Here is a 16695-nt window from a genome sequence, read left to right as displayed (position 1 = left end):
CTCAAGTGGTAGAGCGCTTGCTTCGCATGCGAGAGGCAGCGGGATCGATGCCCGCATCCTCCATAGGTGATGCTGTTTAACTGGCAAGATTTAGTTTCTTACGCAGGGGAATCGATACTCGCAATCCCTGTGAGATTCAAATTGATGTCAAGTAAGCAGTCGAACCAGACTGTACTCATGCTGACGCTCACAAGTTCCCCAACGAGGAACTCAACATGGGGGATTAGCTCAAATGGTAGAGCGCTCGCTTTGCATGCGAGAGGTACCGGGATCGATGCCCGCATCCTCCATAGGTGATGCTGTTTAACTGGCAAGATTTAGTTTCTTTCCAAAGCAACATTTACAAGAATCGCATTGGCATGAAGGATGACGACACGATCGGCCTCATACAATTTGGGTCCTCATGCTGATGCTAACAAGTTCCCCAACGAAGAGCTTAATATGGGGGAATTAGCTCAAGTGGTAGAGCGCTTGCTTCGCATGCGAGAGGCAGCGGGATCGATGCCCGCATTCTCCAACAGCTTTTTCATTGAAAAATGGAGCTCCGTTCCACAACAACCTTTGCACGTGTTTCGGAAAAGCAGCTCCAAAGTGTGGGACTATTCAACTCTCCCAGGTAGGATCAAGGGAAGTGCCAGTTAGCTCAAGTGGTGCAGCGCTTCCTTTGCCTGTCATATGCAGGGGAATCGATACTCGCAATCCCTGTGAGATTCAAATTGATGTCAAGTAAGCAGTCGAACCAGACTGTACTCATGCTGACGCTCACAAGTTCCCCAATGAGGAACTCAACATGGGGGATTAGCTCAAATGGTAGAGCGCTCGCTTTGCATGCGAGAGGTATCGGGTTCGATGCCAGCATTCTCCATAGGTGATGCTGTTTAACTGGCAAGATTTAGTTTCTTACGCAGGGGAATTGATACTCGCAATCCCTGTGAGATTCAAATTGATGTCAAGTAAGCAGTCGAACCAGACTGTACTCATGCTGACGCTCACAAGTTCCCCAACGAGGAACTCAACATGGGGGATTAGCTCAAATGGTAGAGCGCTCGCTTTGCATGCGAGAGGTAGCGGGATCGATGCCCGCATCCTCCATAGGTGATGCTGTTTAACTGGCAAGATTTAGTTTCTTTCTAAAGCAACATTTACAAGAATCGCATTGGCATGAAGGATGACGACACGATCGGCCTAATACAATTTGGGTCCTCATGCTGATGCTAACAAGTTCCCCAACGAGGAGCTTAATATGGGGGAATTAGCTCAAGTGGTAGAGCGCTTGCTTCGCATGCGAGAGGCAGTGGGATCGATGTCCGCATTCTCCAACAGCTTTTTCATTGAAAAATGGAGCTCCGTTCCACAACAACCTTTGCACGTGTTTCGGAAAAGCAGCTCCAAAGTGTGGGACAATTCAACTCTCCCAGGTAGAAGCAAGGGAAGTGCGAGTTAGCTCAAATGCTGCAGCGCTTCCTTTGCCTGTCATATGCAGGGGAATCGATACTCGCAATCCCTGTGAGATTCAAATTGATGTCAAGTAAGCAGTCGAACCAGACTGTACTCATGCTGACGCTCACAAGTTCCCCAACGAGGAACTCAACATGGGGGATTAGCTCAAATGGTAGAGCGCTCGCTTAGCATGCGAGAGGTAGCGGGATGGATGCCCGCATCCTCCATAGGTGATGCTGTTTAACTGGCAAGATTTAGTTTCTTACGCCGGGGAATCGATACTCGCAATCCCTGTGAGATTCAAATTGATGTCAAGTAAGCAGTCGAACCAGACTGTACTCATGCTGACGCTCACAAGTTCCCCAACGAGAAACTCAACATGGGGGATTAGCTCAAATGGTAGAGCGCTCGCTTTGCATGCGAGAGGTAGCGGGATCGATGCCTGCATCCTCCATAGGTGATGCTGTTTAACTGGCAAGATTTAGTTTCTTTTCAAAGTAACATTTACAAGAATCGCATTGGCATGAAGGACGACGACACGATTGGCCTAATACAATTTGGGTCCTCATGCTGATGCTAACAAGTTCCCCAACAAGGAGCTTAATATGGGGGAATTAGCTCAAGTGGTAGAGCGCTTGCTTCGCATGCGAGAGGCAGCGAGATCGATGCCCGCATTCTCCAACAGCTTTTTCATTGAAAAATGGAGCTCCGTTCCACAACAACCTTTGCACGTGTTTCTGAAAAGCAGCTCCAAAGTGTGGGACAATTCAACTCTCCCAGGTAGAAGCAAGGGAAGTGCGAGTTAGCTCAAATGCTGCAGCGCTTCCTTTGCCTGTCATATGCAGGAGAATCGATACTCGCAATCCCTGTGAGATTCAAATTGATGTCAAGTAAGCAGTCGAACCAGACTGTACTCATGCTGACGCTCACAAGTTCCCAAACGAGGAACTCAACATGGGGGATTAGCTCAAATGGTAGAGTGCTCGCTTAGCATGCGAGAGGTAGCGGGATCGATGCCCGCATCCTCCATAGGTGATGCTGTTTAACTGGCAAGATTTAGTTTCTTACGCAGGGGAATCGATACTCGCAATCCCTGTGAGATTCAAATTGATGTCAAGTAAGCAGTCGAACCAGACTGTACTCATGCTGACGCTCACAAGTTCCCCAACGAGGAACTCAACATGGGGGATTAGCTCAAATGGTGGAGCGCTCGCTTTGCATGCGAGAGGTACCGGGATCGATACCCGCATCCTCCATAGGTGATGCTGTTTAACTGGCAAGATTTAGTTTCTTTTCAAAGTAACATTTACAAGAATCGCATTGGCATGAAGGACGACGACACGATTGGCCTAATACAATTTGGGTCCTCATGCTGATGCTAACAAGTTCCCCAACAAGGAGCTTAATATGGGGGAATTAGCTCAAGTGGTAGAGCGCTTGCTTCGCATGCGAGAGGCAGCGAGATCGATGCCCGCATTCTCCAACAGCTTTTTCATTGAAAAATGGAGCTCCGTTCCACAACAACCTTTGCACGTGTTTCTGAAAAGCACCTCCAAAGTGTGGGACAATTCAACTCTCCCAGGTAGAAGCAAGGGAAGTGCGAGTTAGCTCAAATGCTGCAGCGCTTCCTTTGCCTGTCATATGCAGGAGAATCGATACTCGCAATCCCTGTGAGATTCAAATTGATGTCAAGTAAGCAGTCGAACCAGACTGTACTCATGCTGACGCTCACAAGTTCCCAAACGAGGAACTCAACATGGGGGATTAGCTCAAATGGTAGAGTGCTCGCTTAGCATGCGAGAGGTAGCGGGATCGATGCCCGCATCCTCCATAGGTGATGCTGTTTAACTGGCAAGATTTAGTTTCTTACGCAGGGGAATCGATACTCGCAATCCCTGTGAGATTCAAATTGATGTCAAGTAAGCAGTCGAACCAGACTGTACTCATGCTGACGCTCACAAGTTCCCCAACGAGGAACTCAACATGGGGGATTAGCTCAAATGGTGGAGCGCTCGCTTTGCATGCGAGAGGTACCGGGATCGATACCCGCATCCTCCATAGGTGATGCTGTTTAACTGGCAAGATTTAGTTTCTTTTCAAAGTAACATTTACAAGAATCGCATTGGCATGAAGGACGACGACACGATTGGCCTAATACAATTTGGGTCCTCATGCTGATGCTAACAAGTTCCCCAACAAGGAGCTTAATATGGGAGAATTAGCTCAAGTGGTAGAGCGCTTGCTTCGCATGCGAGAGGCAGCGAGATCGATGCCCGCATTCTCCAACAGCTTTTTCATTGAAAAATGGAGCTCCGTTCCACAACAACCTTTGCACGTGTTTCTGAAAAGCACCTCCAAAGTGTGGGACAATTCAACTCTCCCAGGTAGAAGCAAGGGAAGTGCGAGTTAGCTCAAATGCTGCAGCGCTTCCTTTGCCTGTCATATGCAGGAGAATCGATACTCGCAATCCCTGTGAGATTCAAATTGATGTCAAGTAAGCAGTCGAACCAGACTGTACTCATGCTGACGCTCACAAGTTCCCAAACGAGGAACTCAACATGGGGGATTAGCTCAAATGGTAGAGCGCTCGCTTAGCATGCGAGAGGTAGCGGGATCGATGCCCGCATCCTCCATAGGTGATGCTGTTTAACTGGCAAGATTTAGTTTCTTACGCAGGGGAATCGATACTCGCAATCCCTGTGAGATTCAAATTGATGTCAAGTAAGCAGTCGAACCAGACTGTACTCATGCTGACGCTCACAAGTTCCCCAACGAGGAACTCAACATGGGGGATTAGCTCAAATGGTGGAGCGCTCGCTTTGCATGCGAGAGGTACTGGGATCGATGCCAGCATCCTCCATAGGTGATGCTGTTTAACTGGCAAGATTTAGTTTCTTTCCAAAGCAACATTTACAAGAATCGCATTGGCAAGAAGGATGACGACACGATCGGCCTAATACAATTTGGGTCCTCATGCTGATGCTAACAAGTTCCCCAACGAGGAGCTTAATATGGGGGAATTAGCTCAGGTGGTAGAGCGCTTGCTTCGCATGCGAGAGGCAGCGGGTTCGATGCCCGCATTCTCCAACAGCTTTTTCATTGAAAAATGGAGCTCCGTTCCACAACAACCTTTGCACGTGTTTCTGAAAAGCAGCTCCAAAGTGTGGGACAATTCAACTCTCCCAAGTAGAAGCAAGGGAAGTGCGAGTTAGCTCAAATGCTGCAGCGCTTCCTTTGCCTGTCATATGCAGGGGAATCGATACTCGCAATCCCTGTGAGATTCAAATTGATGTCAAGTAAGCAGTCGAACCAGACTGTACTCATGCTGACGCTCACAAGTTCCCCAACGAGGAACTCAACATGGGGGATTAGCTCAAATGGTAGAGCGCTCGCTTAGCATGCGAGAGGTAGCGGGATCGATGCCCGCATCCTCCATAGGTGATGCTGTTTAACTGGCAAGATTTAGTTTCTTACGCAGGGGAATCGATACTCGCAATCCCTGTGAGATTCAAATTGATGTCAAGTAAGCAGTCGAACCAGACTGTACTCATGCTGACGCTCACAAGTTCCCCAACGAGGAACTCAACATGGGGGATTAGATCAAATGGTAGAGCGCTCGCTTTGCATGCGAGAGGTAGCGGGATCGATGCCCGCATCCTCCATAGGTGATGCTGTTTAACTGGCAAGATTTAGTTTCTTTCCAAAGCAACATTTACAAGAATCGCATTGGCATGAAGGAAGACGACACGATTGGCCTAATACAATTTGGGTCCGCATGCTGATGCTAACAAGTTCCCCAACAAGGAGATTAATATGGGGGAATTAGCTCAAGTGGTAGAGCGTTTGCTTCGCATGCGAGAGGCAGAGGGATCGATGCCCGCATTCTCCAACAGCTTTTTCATTGAAAAATGGAGCTCCGTTCCACAACAAACTTTGCACGTGTTTCGGAAAAGCAGCTCCAAAGTGTGGGACGATTCAACTCTCCCAGGTAGGAGCAAGGGAAGTGCCAGTTAGCTCAAATGCTGCAGCGCTTCCTTTGCCTGTCATATGCAGGGGAATCGATACTCGCAATCCCTGTGAGATTCAAATTGCAGTCGAGCCAGATTGTCGATTGTGACTCAAGACTGAGCAGTTTTTAACTCTTCCAAGGAAAGTACACACATGTAAGGTGGGGGATTAGCTCAAATGGTAGAGTGCTCGCTTAGCATGCGAGAGGTAGCGGGATCGATGCCCGCATCCTCCATAGGTGATGCTGTTTAACTGGCAAGATTTAGTTTCTTTCCAAAGCAACATTTACAAGAAACGCATTGGCATGAAGGATGACGACACGATTGGCCTAATACAATTTGGGTCCGCATGCTGATGCTAACAAGTTCCCCAACAAGGAGCTTAATATGGGGGAATTAGCTCAAGTGGTAGAGCGCTTGCTTCGCATGCGAGAGGCAGCGGGATCGATGCCCGCATTCTCCAACAGCTTTTTCATTGAAAAATGGAGCTCCGTTCCACAACAACCTTTGCACGTGTTTCGGAAAAGCAGCTCCAAAGTGTGGGACGATTCAACTCTCCCAGGTAGGAGCAAGGGAAGTGCCAGTTAGCTCAAATGCTGCAGCGCTTCCTTTGCCTGTCATATGCAGGGGAATCGATACTCGCAATCCCTGTGAGATTTAAATTGATGTCAAGTAAGCAGTCGAACCAAACTGTACTCATGCTGACGCTCACAAGTTCCCCAACGAGGAACTCAACATGGGGGATTAGCTCAAATGGTAGAGCGCTCGCTTAGCATGCGAGAGGTAGCGGGATCGATGCCCGCATCCTCCATAGGTGATGCTGTTTAACTGGCAAGATTTAGTTTCTTACGCAGGGGAATCGATACTCGCAATCCCTGTGAGATTCAAATTGATGTCAAGTAAGCAGTCGAACCAGACTGTACTCATGCTGACGCTCACAAGTTCCCCAACGAGGAACTCAACATGGGGGATTAGCTCAAATGGTGGAGCGCTCGCTTTGCATGCGAGAGGTACTGGGATCGATGCCAGCATCCTCCATAGGTGATGCTGTTTAACTGGCAAGATTTAGTTTCTTTCCAAAGCAACATTTACAAGAATCGCATTGGCAAGAAGGATGACGACACGATCGGCCTAATACAATTTGGGTCCTCATGCTGATGCTAACAAGTTCCCCAACGAGGAGCTTAATATGGGGGAATTAGCTCAGGTGGTAGAGCGCTTGCTTCGCATGCGAGAGGCAGCGGGTTCGATGCCCGCATTCTCCAACAGCTTTTTCATTGAAAAATGGAGCTCCGTTCCACAACAACCTTTGCACGTGTTTCTGAAAAGCAGCTCCAAAGTGTGGGACAATTCAACTCTCCCAAGTAGAAGCAAGGGAAGTGCGAGTTAGCTCAAATGCTGCAGCGCTTCCTTTGCCTGTCATATGCAGGGGAATCGATACTCGCAATCCCTGTGAGATTCAAATTGATGTCAAGTAAGCAGTCGAACCAGACTGTACTCATGCTGACGCTCACAAGTTCCCCAACGAGGAACTCAACATGGGGGATTAGCTCAAATGGTAGAGCGCTCGCTTAGCATGCGAGAGGTAGCGGGATCGATGCCCGCATCCTCCATAGGTGATGCTGTTTAACTGGCAAGATTTTGTTTCTTACGCAGGGGAATCGATACTCGCAATCCCTGTGAGATTCAAATTGATGTCAAGTAAGCAGTCGAACCAGACTGTACTCATGCTGACGCTCACAAGTTCCCCAACGAGGAACTCAACATGGGGGATTAGCTCAAATGGTAGAGCGCTCGCTTTGCATGCGAGAGGTAGCGGGATCGATGCCCGCATCCTCCATAGGTGATGCTGTTTAACTGGGAAGATTTAGTTTCTTTCCAAAGTAACATTTACAAGAATCGCATTGGCATGAAGGATGACGACACGATTGGCCTAATACAATTTGGGTCCTCATGCTGATGCTAACAAGTTCCCCAACGAGGAGCTTAATATGGGGGAATTAGCTCAAGTGGTAGAGCGCTTGCTTCGCATGCGAGAGGCAGCGGGATCGATGCCCGCATTCTCCAACAGCTTTTTCATTGAAAAATGGAGCTCCGTTCCACAAAAACCTTTGCACGTGTTTCGGAAAAGCAGCTCCAAAGTGTGGGACAATTCAACTCTCCCAGGTAGAAGCAAGGGAAGTGCGAGTTAGCTCAAATGCTGCAGCGCTTCCTTTGCCTGTCATATGCAGGGGAATCGATACTCGCAATCCCTGTGAGATTCAAATTGATGTCAAGTAAGCAGTCGAAACAGACTGTACTCATGCTGACGCTCACAAGTTCCCCAACGAGGAACTCAACATGGGGGATTAGCTCAAATGGTAGAGCGCTCGCTTTGCATGCGAGAGGTAGCGGGATCGATGCCCGCATCCTCCATAGGTGATGCTGTTTAACTGGCAAGATTTATTTTCTTTCCAAAGTAACATTTACAAGAATCGCATTGGCATGAAGGATGACGACACGATTGGCCTAATACAATTTGGGTCCTCATGCTGATGCTAACAAGTTCCCCAACGAGGAGCTTAATATGGGGGAATTAGCTCAAGTGGTAGAGCGCTTGCTTCGCATGCGAGAGGCAGCGGGATCGATGCCCGCATTCTCCAACAGCTTTTTCATTGAAAAATGGAGCTCCGTTCCACAACAACCTTTGCACGTGTTTCGGAAAAGCAGCTCCAAAGTGTGGGACAATTCAACTCTCCCAGGTAGAAGCAAGGGAAGTGCGAGTTAGCTCAAATGCTGCAGCGCTTCCTTTGCCTGTCATATGCAGGGGAATCGATACTCGCAATCCCTGTGAGATTCAAATTGATGTCAAGTAAGCAGTCGAACCAGACTGTACTCATGCTGACGCTCACAAGTTCCCCAACGAGGAACTCAACATGGGGGATTAGCTCAAATGGTAGAGTGCTCGCTTTGCATGCGAGAGGTAGCGGGATCGATGCCCGCATCCTCCATAGGTGATGCTGTTTAACTGGCAAGATTTAGTTTCTTACGCAGGGGAATCGATACTCGCAATCCCTGTGAGATTCAAATTGATGTCAAGTAAGCAGTCGAACCAGACTGTACTCATGCTGACGCTCACAAGTTCCCCAACGAGGAACTCAACATGGGGGATTAGCTCAAATGGTAGAGCGCTCGCTTTGCATGCGAGAGGTAGCGGGATCGATGCCCGCATCCTCCATAGGTGATGCTGTTTAACTGGCAAGATTTAGTTTCTTACGCAGGGGAATCGATACTCGCAATCCCTGTGAGATTCAAATTGATGTCAAGTAAGCAGTCGAACCAGACTGTACTCATGCTGACGCTCACAAGTTCCCCAACGAGGAACTCAACATGGGGGATTAGCTCAAATGGTAGAGCGCTCGCTTTGCATGCGAGAGGTATCGGGTTCGATGCCCGCATCCTCCATAGGTGATGCTGTTTAACTGGAAAGATTTAGTTTCTTACGCAGAGGAATCGATACTCGCAATCCCTGTGAGATTTAAATTGATGTCAAGTAAGCAGTCGAACCAGACTGTACTCATGCTGACGCTCACAAGTTCCCCAACGAGGAACTCAACATGGGGGATTAGCTCAAGTGGTAGAGCGCTCGCTTTGCATGCGAGAGGTAGCGGGATCGATGCCCGCATCCTCCATAGGTGATGCTGTTTAACTGGCAAGATTTAGTTTCTTACGCAGGGGAATCGATACTCGCAATCCCTGTGAGATTCAAATTGATGTCAAGTAAGCAGTCGAACCAGACTGTACTCATGCTGACGCTCACAAGTTCCCCAACGAGGAACTCAACATGGGGGATTAGCTCAAATGGTAGAGCGCTCGCTTTGCATGCGAGAGGTATCGGGTTCGATGCCCGCATCCTCCATAGGTGATGCTGTTTAACTGGAAAGATTTAGTTTCTTACGCAGAGGAATCGATACTCGCAATCCCTGTGAGATTCAAATTGATGTCAAGTAAGCAGTCGAAACAGACTGTACTCATGCTGACGCTCACAAGTTCCCCAACGAGGAACTCAACATGGGGGATTAGCTCAAGTGGTAGAGCGCTCGCTTTGCATGCGAGAGGTACCGGGATCGATGCCCACATCCTCCATTGGTGATGCTGTTTAACTGGCAAGATTTAGTTTCTTACGCAGGGGAATTGATACTCGCAATCCCTGTGAGATTCAAATTGATGTCAAGTAAGCAGTCGAACCAGACTGTACTCATGCTGACGCTCACAAGTTCCCCAACGAGGAACTCAACATGGGGGATTAGCTCAAATGGTAGAGCGCTCGCTTTGCATGCGAGAGGTAGCGGGATCGATGCCCGCATCCTCCATAGGTGATGCTGTTTAACTGGCAAGATTTAGTTTCTTTCCAAATCAACATTTACAAGAATCGCATTGGCATGAAGGATGACGACACGATCGGCCTAATACAATTTGATCCTCATGCTGATGCTAACAAGTTCCCCAACGAGGATCTTAATATGGGGGAATTAGCTCAAGTGGTAGAGCGCTTGCTTCGCATGCGAGAGGCAGCGGGATCGATGCCCGCATTCTCCAACAGCTTTTTCATTGAAAAATGGAGCTCCGTTCCACAAAAACCTTTGCACGTGTTTCGGAAAAGCAGCTCCAAAGTGTGGGACGATTCAACTCTCCCAGGTAGGAGCAAGGGAAGTGCCAGTTAGCTCAAATGCTGCAGCGCTTCCTTTGCCTGTCATATGCAGGGGAATCGATACTCGCAATCCCTGTGAGATTCAAATTGATGTCAAGTAAGCAGTCGAACCAGACTGTACTCATGCTGACGCTCACAAGTTCCCCAACGAGGAACTCAACATGGGGGATTAGCTCAAATGGTAGAGCGCTCGCTTTGCATGCGAGAGGTAGCGGGATCGATGCCCGCATCCTCCCGTTTTTAACTCTTCCAAGGAAAGTACACACGTGTAAGGTGGGTGATTAGCTCAAATGGTAGAGCGCTCGCTTAGCATGCTAGAGGTACTGTGATCGATGCCCGCATCCTCCATAGGTGATGCTGTTTAACTGGGAAGATTTAGTTTCTTTCCAAAGTAACATTTACAAGAATCGCATTGGCATGAAGGATGACGACACGATTGGCCTAATACAATTTGGGTCCTCATGCTGATGCTAACAAGTTCCCCAACGAGGAGCTTAATATGGGGGAATTAGCTCAAGTGGTAGAGCGCTTGCGAGAGGCAGCGGGATCGATGCCTGCATTCTCCAACATCTTTTTCATTGAAAAATGGAGCTCCGTTCCACAACAACCTTTGCACGTGTTTCGGAAAAGCAGCTCCAAAGTGTGGGACAATTCAACTCTCCCAGGTAGAAGCAAGGGAAGTGCGAGTTAGCTCAAATGCTGCAGCGCTTCCTTTGCCTGTCATATGAAGGGGAATCGATACTCGCAATCCCTGTGAGATTCAAATTGATGTCAAGTAAGCAGTCGAAACAGACTGTACTCATGCTGAAGCTCACAAGTTCCCCAACGAGGAACTCAACATGGGGGATTAGCTCAAATGGTAGAGCGCTCGCTTAGCATGCGAGAGGTAGCGGGATGGATGCCCGCATCCTCCATAGGTGATGCTGTTTAACTGGCAAGATTTAGTTTCTTACGCAGGGGAATCGATACTCGCAATCCCTGTGAGATTCAAATTGATGTCAAGTAAGCAGTCGAACCAGACTGTACTCATGCTGACGCTCACAAGTTCCCCAACGAGGAACTCAACATGGGGGATTAGCTCAAATGGTAGAGCGCTCGCTTTGCATACGAGAGGTATCGGGTTCGATGCCCGCATCCTCCATAGGTGATGCTGTTTAACTGGAAAGATTTAGTTTCTTACGCAGAGGAATCGATACTCGCAATCCCTGTGAGATTCAAATTGATGTCAAGTAAGCAGTCGAACCAGACTGTACTCATGCTGACGCTCACAAGTTCCCCAACGAGGAACTCAACATGGGGGATTAGCTCAAATGGTAGAGCGCTCGCTTAGCATGCGAGAGGTAGCGGGATGGATGCCCGCATCCTCCATAGGTGATGCTGTTTAACTGGCAAGATTTAGTTTCTTACGCAGGGGAATCGATACTCGCAATCCCTGTGAGATTCAAATTGATGTCAAGTAAGCAGTCGAACCAGACTGTACTCATGCTGACGCTCACAAGTTCCCCAACGAGGAACTCAACATGGGGGATTAGCTCAAATGGTAGAGCGCTCGCTTTGCATGCGAGAGGTAGCGGGATCGATGCCCGCATCCTCCATAGGTGATGCTGTTTAACTGGCAAGATTTATTTTCTTTCCAAAGTAACATTTACAAGAATCGCATTGGCATGAAGGATGACGACACGATTGGCCTAATACAATTTGGGTCCTCATGCTGATGCTAACAAGTTCCCCAACGAGGAGCTTAATATGGGGGAATTAGCTCAAGTGGTAGAGCGCTTGCTTCGCATGCGAGAGGCAGCGGGATCGATGCCCGCATTCTCCAACAGCTTTTTCATTGAAAAATGGAGCTCCGTTCCACAACAACCTTTGCACGTGTTTCGGAAAAGCAGCTCCAAAGTGTGGGACAATTCAACTCTCCCAGGTAGAAGCAAGGGAAGTGCGAGTTAGCTCAAATGCTGCAGCGCTTCCTTTGCCTGTCATATGCAGGGGAATCGATACTCGCAATCCCTGTGAGATTCAAATTGATGTCAAGTAAGCAGTCGAACCAGACTGTACTCATGCTGACGCTCACAAGTTCCCCAACGAGGAACTCAACATGGGGGATTAGCTCAAATGGTAGAGCGCTCGCTTTGCATGCGAGAGGTAGCGGGATCGATGCCCGCATCCTCCATAGGTGATGCTGTTTAACTGGCAAGATTTAGTTTCTTACGCAGGGGAATCGATACTCGCAATCCCTGTGAGATTCAAATTGATGTCAATTAAGCAGTCGAACCAGACTGTACTCATGCTGACGCTCACAAGTTCCCCAACGAGGAACTCAACATGGGGGATTAGCTCAAATGGTAGAGCGCTCGCTTTGCATGCGAGAGGTAGCGGGATCGATGCCCGCATCCTCCATAGGTGATGCTGTTTAACTGGGAAGATTTAGTTTCTTTCCAAAGTAACATTTACAAGAATCGCATTGGCATGAAGGATGACGACACGATTGGCCTAATACAATTTGGGTCCTCATGCTGATGCTAACAAGTTCCCCAACGAGGAGCTTAATATGGGGGAGTTAGCTCAAGTGGTAGAGCGCTTGCTTCGCATGCGAGAGGCAGCGGGATCGATGCCCGCATTCTCCAACAGCTTTTTCATTGAAAAATGGAGCTCCGTTCCACAACAACCTTTGCACGTGTTTCTGAAAAGCAGCTCCAAAGTGTGGGACAATTCAACTCTCCCAGGTAGAAGCAAGGGAAGTGCGAGTTAGCTCAAATGCTGCAGCGCTTCCTTTGCCTGTCATATGCAGGGGAATCGATACTCGCAATCCCTGTGAGATTCAAATTGATGTCAAGTAAGCAGTCGAAACAGACTGTACTCATGCTGACGCTCACAAGTTCCCCAACGAGGAACTCAACATGGGGGATTAGCTCAAATGGTAGAGCGCTCGCTTTGCATGCGAGAGGTAGCGGGATCGATGCCCGCATCCTCCATAGGTGATGCTGTTTAACTGGGAAGATTTAGTTTCTTTCCAAAGTAACATTTACAAGAATCGCATTGGCATGAAGGATGACGACACGATTGGCCTAATACAATTTGGGTCCTCATGCTGATGCTAACAAGTTCCCCAACGAGGAGCTTAATATGGGGGAATTAGCTCAAGTGGTAGAGCGCTTGCTTCGCATGCGAGAGGCAGCGGGATCGATGCCAGCATTCTCCAACAGCTTTTTCATTGAAAAATGGAGCTCCGTTCCACAACAACCTTTGCACGTGTTTCGGAAAAGCAGCTCCAAAGTGTGGGACAATTCAACTCTCCCAGGTAGAAGCAAGGGAAGTGCGAGTTATCTCAAATGCTGCAGCGCTTCCTTTGCCTGTCATATGCAGGGGAATCGATACTCGCAATCCCTGTGAGATTCAAATTGATGTCAAGTAAGCAGTCGAACCAGACTGTACTCATGCTGACGCTCACAAGTTCCCCAACGAGGAACTCAACATGGGGGATTAGCTCAAATGGTAGAGCGCTCGCTTAGCATGCGAGAGGTAGCGGGATGGATGCCCGCATCCTCCATAGGTGATGCTGTTTAACTGGCAAGATTTAGTTTCTTACGCAGGGGAATCGATACTCGCAATCCCTGTGAGATTCAAATTGATGTCAATTAAGCAGTCGAACCAGACTGTACTCATGCTGACGCTCACAAGTTCCCCAATGAGGAACTCAACATGGGGGATTAGCTCAAATGGTAGAGCGCTCGCTTTGCATGCGAGAGGTAGCGGGATCGATGCCCGCATCCTCCATAGGTGATGCTGTTTAACTGGGAAGATTTAGTTTCTTTCCAAAGTAACATTTACAAGAATCGCATTGGCATGAAGGATGACGACACGATTGGCCTAATACAATTTGGGTCCTCATGCTGATGCTAACAAGTTCCCCAACGAGGAGCTTAATATGGGGGAATTAGCTCAAGTGGTAGAGCGCTTGCTTCGCATGCGAGAGGCAGCGGGATCGATGCCCGCATTCTCCAACAGCTTTTTCATTGAAAAATGGAGCTCCGTTCCACAACAACCTTTGCACGTGTTTCTGAAAAGCAGCTCCAAAGTGTGGGACAATTCAACTCTCCCAGGTAGAAGCAAGGGAAGTGCGAGTTAGCTCAAATGCTGCAGCGCTTCCTTTGCCTGTCATATGCAGGGGAATCGATACTCGCAATCCCTGTGAGATTCAAATTGATGTCAAGTAAGCAGTCGAAACAGACTGTACTCATGCTGACGCTCACAAGTTCCCCAACGAGGAACTCAACATGGGGGATTAGCTCAAATGGTAGAGCGCTCGCTTTGCATGCGAGAGGTAGCGGGATCGATGCCCGCATCCTCCATAGGTGATGCTGTTTAACTGGGAAGATTTAGTTTCTTTCCAAAGTAACATTTACAAGAATCGCATTGGCATGAAGGATGACGACACGATTGGCCTAATACAATTTGGATCCTCATGCTGATGCTAACAAGTTCCCCAACGAGGAGCTTAATATGGGGGAATTAGCTCAAGTGGTAGAGCGCTTGCTTCGCATGCGAGAGGCAGCGGGATCGATGCCCGCATTCTCCAACAGCTTTTTCATTGAAAAATGGAGCTCCGTTCCACAACAACCTTTGCACGTGTTTCGGAAAAGCAGCTCCAAAGTGTGGGACAATTCAACTCTCCCAGGTAGAAGCAAGGGAAGTGCGAGTTATCTCAAATGCTGCAGCGCTTCCTTTGCCTGTCATATGCAGGGGAATCGATACTCGCAATCCCTGTGAGATTCAAATTGATGTCAAGTAAGCAGTCGAACCAGACTGTACTCATGCTGACGCTCACAAGTTCCCCAACGAGGAACTCAACATGGGGGATTAGCTCAAATGGTAGAGCGCTCGCTTAGCAGGCGAGAGGTAGCGGGATGGATGCCCGCATCCTCCATAGGTGATGCTGTTTAACTGGCAAGATTTAGTTTCTTACGCAGGGGAATCGATACTCGCAATCCCTGTGAGATTCAAATTGATGTCAATTAAGCAGTCGAACCAGACTGTACTCATGCTGACGCTCACAAGTTCCCCAACGAGGAACTCAACATGGGGGATTAGCTCAAATGGTAGAGCGCTCGCTTTGCATGCGAGAGGTAGCGGGATCGATGCCCGCATCCTCCATAGGTGATGCTGTTTAACTGGCAAGATTTAGTTTCTTTCCAAAGTAACATTTACAAGAATCGCATTGGCATGAAGGATGACGACACGATTGGCCTAATACAATTTGGGTCCTCATGCTGATGCTAACAAGTTCCCCAACGAGGAGCTTAATATGGGGGAATTAGCTCAAGTGGTAGAGCGCTTGCTTCGCATGCGAGAGGCAGCGGGATCGATGCCCGCATTCTCCAACAGCTTTTTCATTGAAAAATGGAGCTCCGTTCCACAAAAACCTTTGCACGTGTTTCTGAAAAGCAGCTCCAAAGTGTGGGACAATTCAACTCTCCCAGGTAGAAGCAAGGGAAGTGCGAGTTAGCTCAAATGCTGCAGCGCTTCCTTTGCCTGTCATATGCAGGGGAATCGATACTCGCAATCCCTGTGAGATTCAAATTGATGTCAAGTAAGCAGTCGAAACAGACTGTACTCATGCTGACGCTCACAAGTTCCCCAACGAGGAACTCAACATGGGGAATTAGCTCAAGTGGTAGAGCGCTTGCTTCGCATGCGAGAGGCAGCGGGATCGATGCCCGCATTCTCCAACAGCTTTTTCATTGAAAAATGGAGCTCCGTTCCACAACAACCTTTGCACGTGTTTCGGAAAAGAAGCTCCAAAGTGTGGGACGATTCAACTCTCCCAGGTAGGAGCAAAGGATGTGCCAGTTAGCTCAAATGCTGCAGCGCTTCCTTTGCCTGTCATATGCAGGGGAATCGATACTCGCAATCTCTGTGAGATTCAAATTGATGTCAAGTAAGCAGTCGAGCCAGATTGTCGATTGTGACTCAAGACTGAGCAGTTTTTAACTCTTCCAAGGAAAGTACACACGTGTAAGGTGGGGGATTAGCTCAAATGGTAGAGCGCTCGCTTAGCATGCGAGAGGTACTGGGATCGATGCCCTTATCCTCCATAGGTGATGCTGTTTAACTGGGAAGATTTAGTTTCTTTCCAAAGTAACATTTACAAGAATCGCATTGGCATGAAGGATGACGACACGATTGGCCTAATACAATTTGGGTCCTCATGCTGATGCTAACAAGTTCCCCAACGAGGAGCTTAATATGGGGGAATTAGCTCAAGTGGTAGAGCGCTTGCTTCGCATTCGAGAGGCAGCGAGATCGATGCCCGCATTCTCCAACAGCTTTTTCATTGAAAAATGGAGCTCCGTTCCACAACAACCTTTGCACGTGTTTATGAAAAGCAGCTCCAAAGTGTGTGACAATTCAACTCTCCCAGGTAGAAGCAAGGGAAGTGCGAGTTAGCTCAAATGCTGCAGTGCTTCCTTTGCCTGTCATATGCAGGGGAATCGATACTCGCAATCCCTGTGAGATTCAAATTGATGTCAAGTAAGCAGTCGAACCAGACTGTACTCATGC

General features: G+C 48.3%; 37 non-coding genes across 37 annotated transcripts; all 37 read left to right on the top strand.

Annotated features, from left to right (window-relative positions):
- The first annotated feature begins 444 nt into the window (after positions 1 to 444).
- On the top strand, positions 445 to 517 carry trnaa-cgc (transfer RNA alanine (anticodon CGC)). Its single transcript has one exon. It is a non-coding gene; the product is annotated as a tRNA-Ala (tRNA).
- A 502-nt stretch (positions 518 to 1019) lies between these two features.
- Positions 1020 to 1092, top strand: trnaa-ugc (transfer RNA alanine (anticodon UGC)). Its single transcript has one exon. It is a non-coding gene; the product is annotated as a tRNA-Ala (tRNA).
- A 1304-nt stretch (positions 1093 to 2396) lies between these two features.
- On the top strand, positions 2397 to 2469 carry trnaa-agc (transfer RNA alanine (anticodon AGC)). Its single transcript has one exon. It is a non-coding gene; the product is annotated as a tRNA-Ala (tRNA).
- A 729-nt stretch (positions 2470 to 3198) lies between these two features.
- trnaa-agc (transfer RNA alanine (anticodon AGC)) lies at positions 3199 to 3271 on the top strand. The gene has a single exon. It is a non-coding gene; the product is annotated as a tRNA-Ala (tRNA).
- Positions 3272 to 4000: 729 nt separating this feature from the next.
- trnaa-agc (transfer RNA alanine (anticodon AGC)) lies at positions 4001 to 4073 on the top strand. The gene has a single exon. It is a non-coding gene; the product is annotated as a tRNA-Ala (tRNA).
- A 381-nt stretch (positions 4074 to 4454) lies between these two features.
- trnaa-cgc (transfer RNA alanine (anticodon CGC)) lies at positions 4455 to 4527 on the top strand. Its single transcript has one exon. It is a non-coding gene; the product is annotated as a tRNA-Ala (tRNA).
- A 275-nt stretch (positions 4528 to 4802) lies between these two features.
- Positions 4803 to 4875, top strand: trnaa-agc (transfer RNA alanine (anticodon AGC)). Its single transcript has one exon. It is a non-coding gene; the product is annotated as a tRNA-Ala (tRNA).
- A 735-nt stretch (positions 4876 to 5610) lies between these two features.
- On the top strand, positions 5611 to 5683 carry trnaa-agc (transfer RNA alanine (anticodon AGC)). The gene has a single exon. It is a non-coding gene; the product is annotated as a tRNA-Ala (tRNA).
- A 154-nt stretch (positions 5684 to 5837) lies between these two features.
- Positions 5838 to 5910, top strand: trnaa-cgc (transfer RNA alanine (anticodon CGC)). Its single transcript has one exon. It is a non-coding gene; the product is annotated as a tRNA-Ala (tRNA).
- A 275-nt stretch (positions 5911 to 6185) lies between these two features.
- trnaa-agc (transfer RNA alanine (anticodon AGC)) lies at positions 6186 to 6258 on the top strand. Its single transcript has one exon. It is a non-coding gene; the product is annotated as a tRNA-Ala (tRNA).
- A 381-nt stretch (positions 6259 to 6639) lies between these two features.
- trnaa-cgc (transfer RNA alanine (anticodon CGC)) lies at positions 6640 to 6712 on the top strand. Its single transcript has one exon. It is a non-coding gene; the product is annotated as a tRNA-Ala (tRNA).
- Positions 6713 to 6987: 275 nt separating this feature from the next.
- On the top strand, positions 6988 to 7060 carry trnaa-agc (transfer RNA alanine (anticodon AGC)). Its single transcript has one exon. It is a non-coding gene; the product is annotated as a tRNA-Ala (tRNA).
- A 154-nt stretch (positions 7061 to 7214) lies between these two features.
- Positions 7215 to 7287, top strand: trnaa-ugc (transfer RNA alanine (anticodon UGC)). The gene has a single exon. It is a non-coding gene; the product is annotated as a tRNA-Ala (tRNA).
- Positions 7288 to 7441: 154 nt separating this feature from the next.
- On the top strand, positions 7442 to 7514 carry trnaa-cgc (transfer RNA alanine (anticodon CGC)). The gene has a single exon. It is a non-coding gene; the product is annotated as a tRNA-Ala (tRNA).
- Positions 7515 to 7789: 275 nt separating this feature from the next.
- Positions 7790 to 7862, top strand: trnaa-ugc (transfer RNA alanine (anticodon UGC)). Its single transcript has one exon. It is a non-coding gene; the product is annotated as a tRNA-Ala (tRNA).
- A 154-nt stretch (positions 7863 to 8016) lies between these two features.
- trnaa-cgc (transfer RNA alanine (anticodon CGC)) lies at positions 8017 to 8089 on the top strand. Its single transcript has one exon. It is a non-coding gene; the product is annotated as a tRNA-Ala (tRNA).
- Positions 8090 to 8364: 275 nt separating this feature from the next.
- On the top strand, positions 8365 to 8437 carry trnaa-ugc (transfer RNA alanine (anticodon UGC)). The gene has a single exon. It is a non-coding gene; the product is annotated as a tRNA-Ala (tRNA).
- A 154-nt stretch (positions 8438 to 8591) lies between these two features.
- Positions 8592 to 8664, top strand: trnaa-ugc (transfer RNA alanine (anticodon UGC)). Its single transcript has one exon. It is a non-coding gene; the product is annotated as a tRNA-Ala (tRNA).
- Positions 8665 to 8818: 154 nt separating this feature from the next.
- Positions 8819 to 8891, top strand: trnaa-ugc (transfer RNA alanine (anticodon UGC)). The gene has a single exon. It is a non-coding gene; the product is annotated as a tRNA-Ala (tRNA).
- A 154-nt stretch (positions 8892 to 9045) lies between these two features.
- On the top strand, positions 9046 to 9118 carry trnaa-ugc (transfer RNA alanine (anticodon UGC)). The gene has a single exon. It is a non-coding gene; the product is annotated as a tRNA-Ala (tRNA).
- A 154-nt stretch (positions 9119 to 9272) lies between these two features.
- Positions 9273 to 9345, top strand: trnaa-ugc (transfer RNA alanine (anticodon UGC)). The gene has a single exon. It is a non-coding gene; the product is annotated as a tRNA-Ala (tRNA).
- Positions 9346 to 9726: 381 nt separating this feature from the next.
- trnaa-ugc (transfer RNA alanine (anticodon UGC)) lies at positions 9727 to 9799 on the top strand. The gene has a single exon. It is a non-coding gene; the product is annotated as a tRNA-Ala (tRNA).
- A 153-nt stretch (positions 9800 to 9952) lies between these two features.
- trnaa-cgc (transfer RNA alanine (anticodon CGC)) lies at positions 9953 to 10025 on the top strand. Its single transcript has one exon. It is a non-coding gene; the product is annotated as a tRNA-Ala (tRNA).
- A 275-nt stretch (positions 10026 to 10300) lies between these two features.
- trnaa-ugc (transfer RNA alanine (anticodon UGC)) lies at positions 10301 to 10373 on the top strand. Its single transcript has one exon. It is a non-coding gene; the product is annotated as a tRNA-Ala (tRNA).
- A 1286-nt stretch (positions 10374 to 11659) lies between these two features.
- trnaa-ugc (transfer RNA alanine (anticodon UGC)) lies at positions 11660 to 11732 on the top strand. The gene has a single exon. It is a non-coding gene; the product is annotated as a tRNA-Ala (tRNA).
- Positions 11733 to 11886: 154 nt separating this feature from the next.
- trnaa-cgc (transfer RNA alanine (anticodon CGC)) lies at positions 11887 to 11959 on the top strand. The gene has a single exon. It is a non-coding gene; the product is annotated as a tRNA-Ala (tRNA).
- Positions 11960 to 12234: 275 nt separating this feature from the next.
- Positions 12235 to 12307, top strand: trnaa-ugc (transfer RNA alanine (anticodon UGC)). The gene has a single exon. It is a non-coding gene; the product is annotated as a tRNA-Ala (tRNA).
- A 154-nt stretch (positions 12308 to 12461) lies between these two features.
- trnaa-ugc (transfer RNA alanine (anticodon UGC)) lies at positions 12462 to 12534 on the top strand. The gene has a single exon. It is a non-coding gene; the product is annotated as a tRNA-Ala (tRNA).
- A 154-nt stretch (positions 12535 to 12688) lies between these two features.
- trnaa-cgc (transfer RNA alanine (anticodon CGC)) lies at positions 12689 to 12761 on the top strand. Its single transcript has one exon. It is a non-coding gene; the product is annotated as a tRNA-Ala (tRNA).
- A 275-nt stretch (positions 12762 to 13036) lies between these two features.
- Positions 13037 to 13109, top strand: trnaa-ugc (transfer RNA alanine (anticodon UGC)). Its single transcript has one exon. It is a non-coding gene; the product is annotated as a tRNA-Ala (tRNA).
- A 729-nt stretch (positions 13110 to 13838) lies between these two features.
- On the top strand, positions 13839 to 13911 carry trnaa-ugc (transfer RNA alanine (anticodon UGC)). Its single transcript has one exon. It is a non-coding gene; the product is annotated as a tRNA-Ala (tRNA).
- A 154-nt stretch (positions 13912 to 14065) lies between these two features.
- On the top strand, positions 14066 to 14138 carry trnaa-cgc (transfer RNA alanine (anticodon CGC)). Its single transcript has one exon. It is a non-coding gene; the product is annotated as a tRNA-Ala (tRNA).
- Positions 14139 to 14413: 275 nt separating this feature from the next.
- On the top strand, positions 14414 to 14486 carry trnaa-ugc (transfer RNA alanine (anticodon UGC)). The gene has a single exon. It is a non-coding gene; the product is annotated as a tRNA-Ala (tRNA).
- Positions 14487 to 14640: 154 nt separating this feature from the next.
- trnaa-cgc (transfer RNA alanine (anticodon CGC)) lies at positions 14641 to 14713 on the top strand. The gene has a single exon. It is a non-coding gene; the product is annotated as a tRNA-Ala (tRNA).
- Positions 14714 to 15215: 502 nt separating this feature from the next.
- On the top strand, positions 15216 to 15288 carry trnaa-ugc (transfer RNA alanine (anticodon UGC)). The gene has a single exon. It is a non-coding gene; the product is annotated as a tRNA-Ala (tRNA).
- Positions 15289 to 15442: 154 nt separating this feature from the next.
- trnaa-cgc (transfer RNA alanine (anticodon CGC)) lies at positions 15443 to 15515 on the top strand. Its single transcript has one exon. It is a non-coding gene; the product is annotated as a tRNA-Ala (tRNA).
- A 275-nt stretch (positions 15516 to 15790) lies between these two features.
- On the top strand, positions 15791 to 15863 carry trnaa-cgc (transfer RNA alanine (anticodon CGC)). Its single transcript has one exon. It is a non-coding gene; the product is annotated as a tRNA-Ala (tRNA).
- The last annotated feature ends 832 nt before the right edge of the window (positions 15864 to 16695 follow it).

The sequence above is a fragment of the Osmerus eperlanus genome, chromosome 21 (genome assembly GCF_963692335.1).
Source record: "Osmerus eperlanus chromosome 21, fOsmEpe2.1, whole genome shotgun sequence".
In the NCBI taxonomy this organism is placed as follows: Eukaryota; Metazoa; Chordata; class Actinopteri; order Osmeriformes; family Osmeridae; genus Osmerus; species Osmerus eperlanus.
The sequence above is the reverse complement of the archived record's forward strand: the minus strand, read 5'-3'. Positions and strand labels throughout refer to the sequence as shown.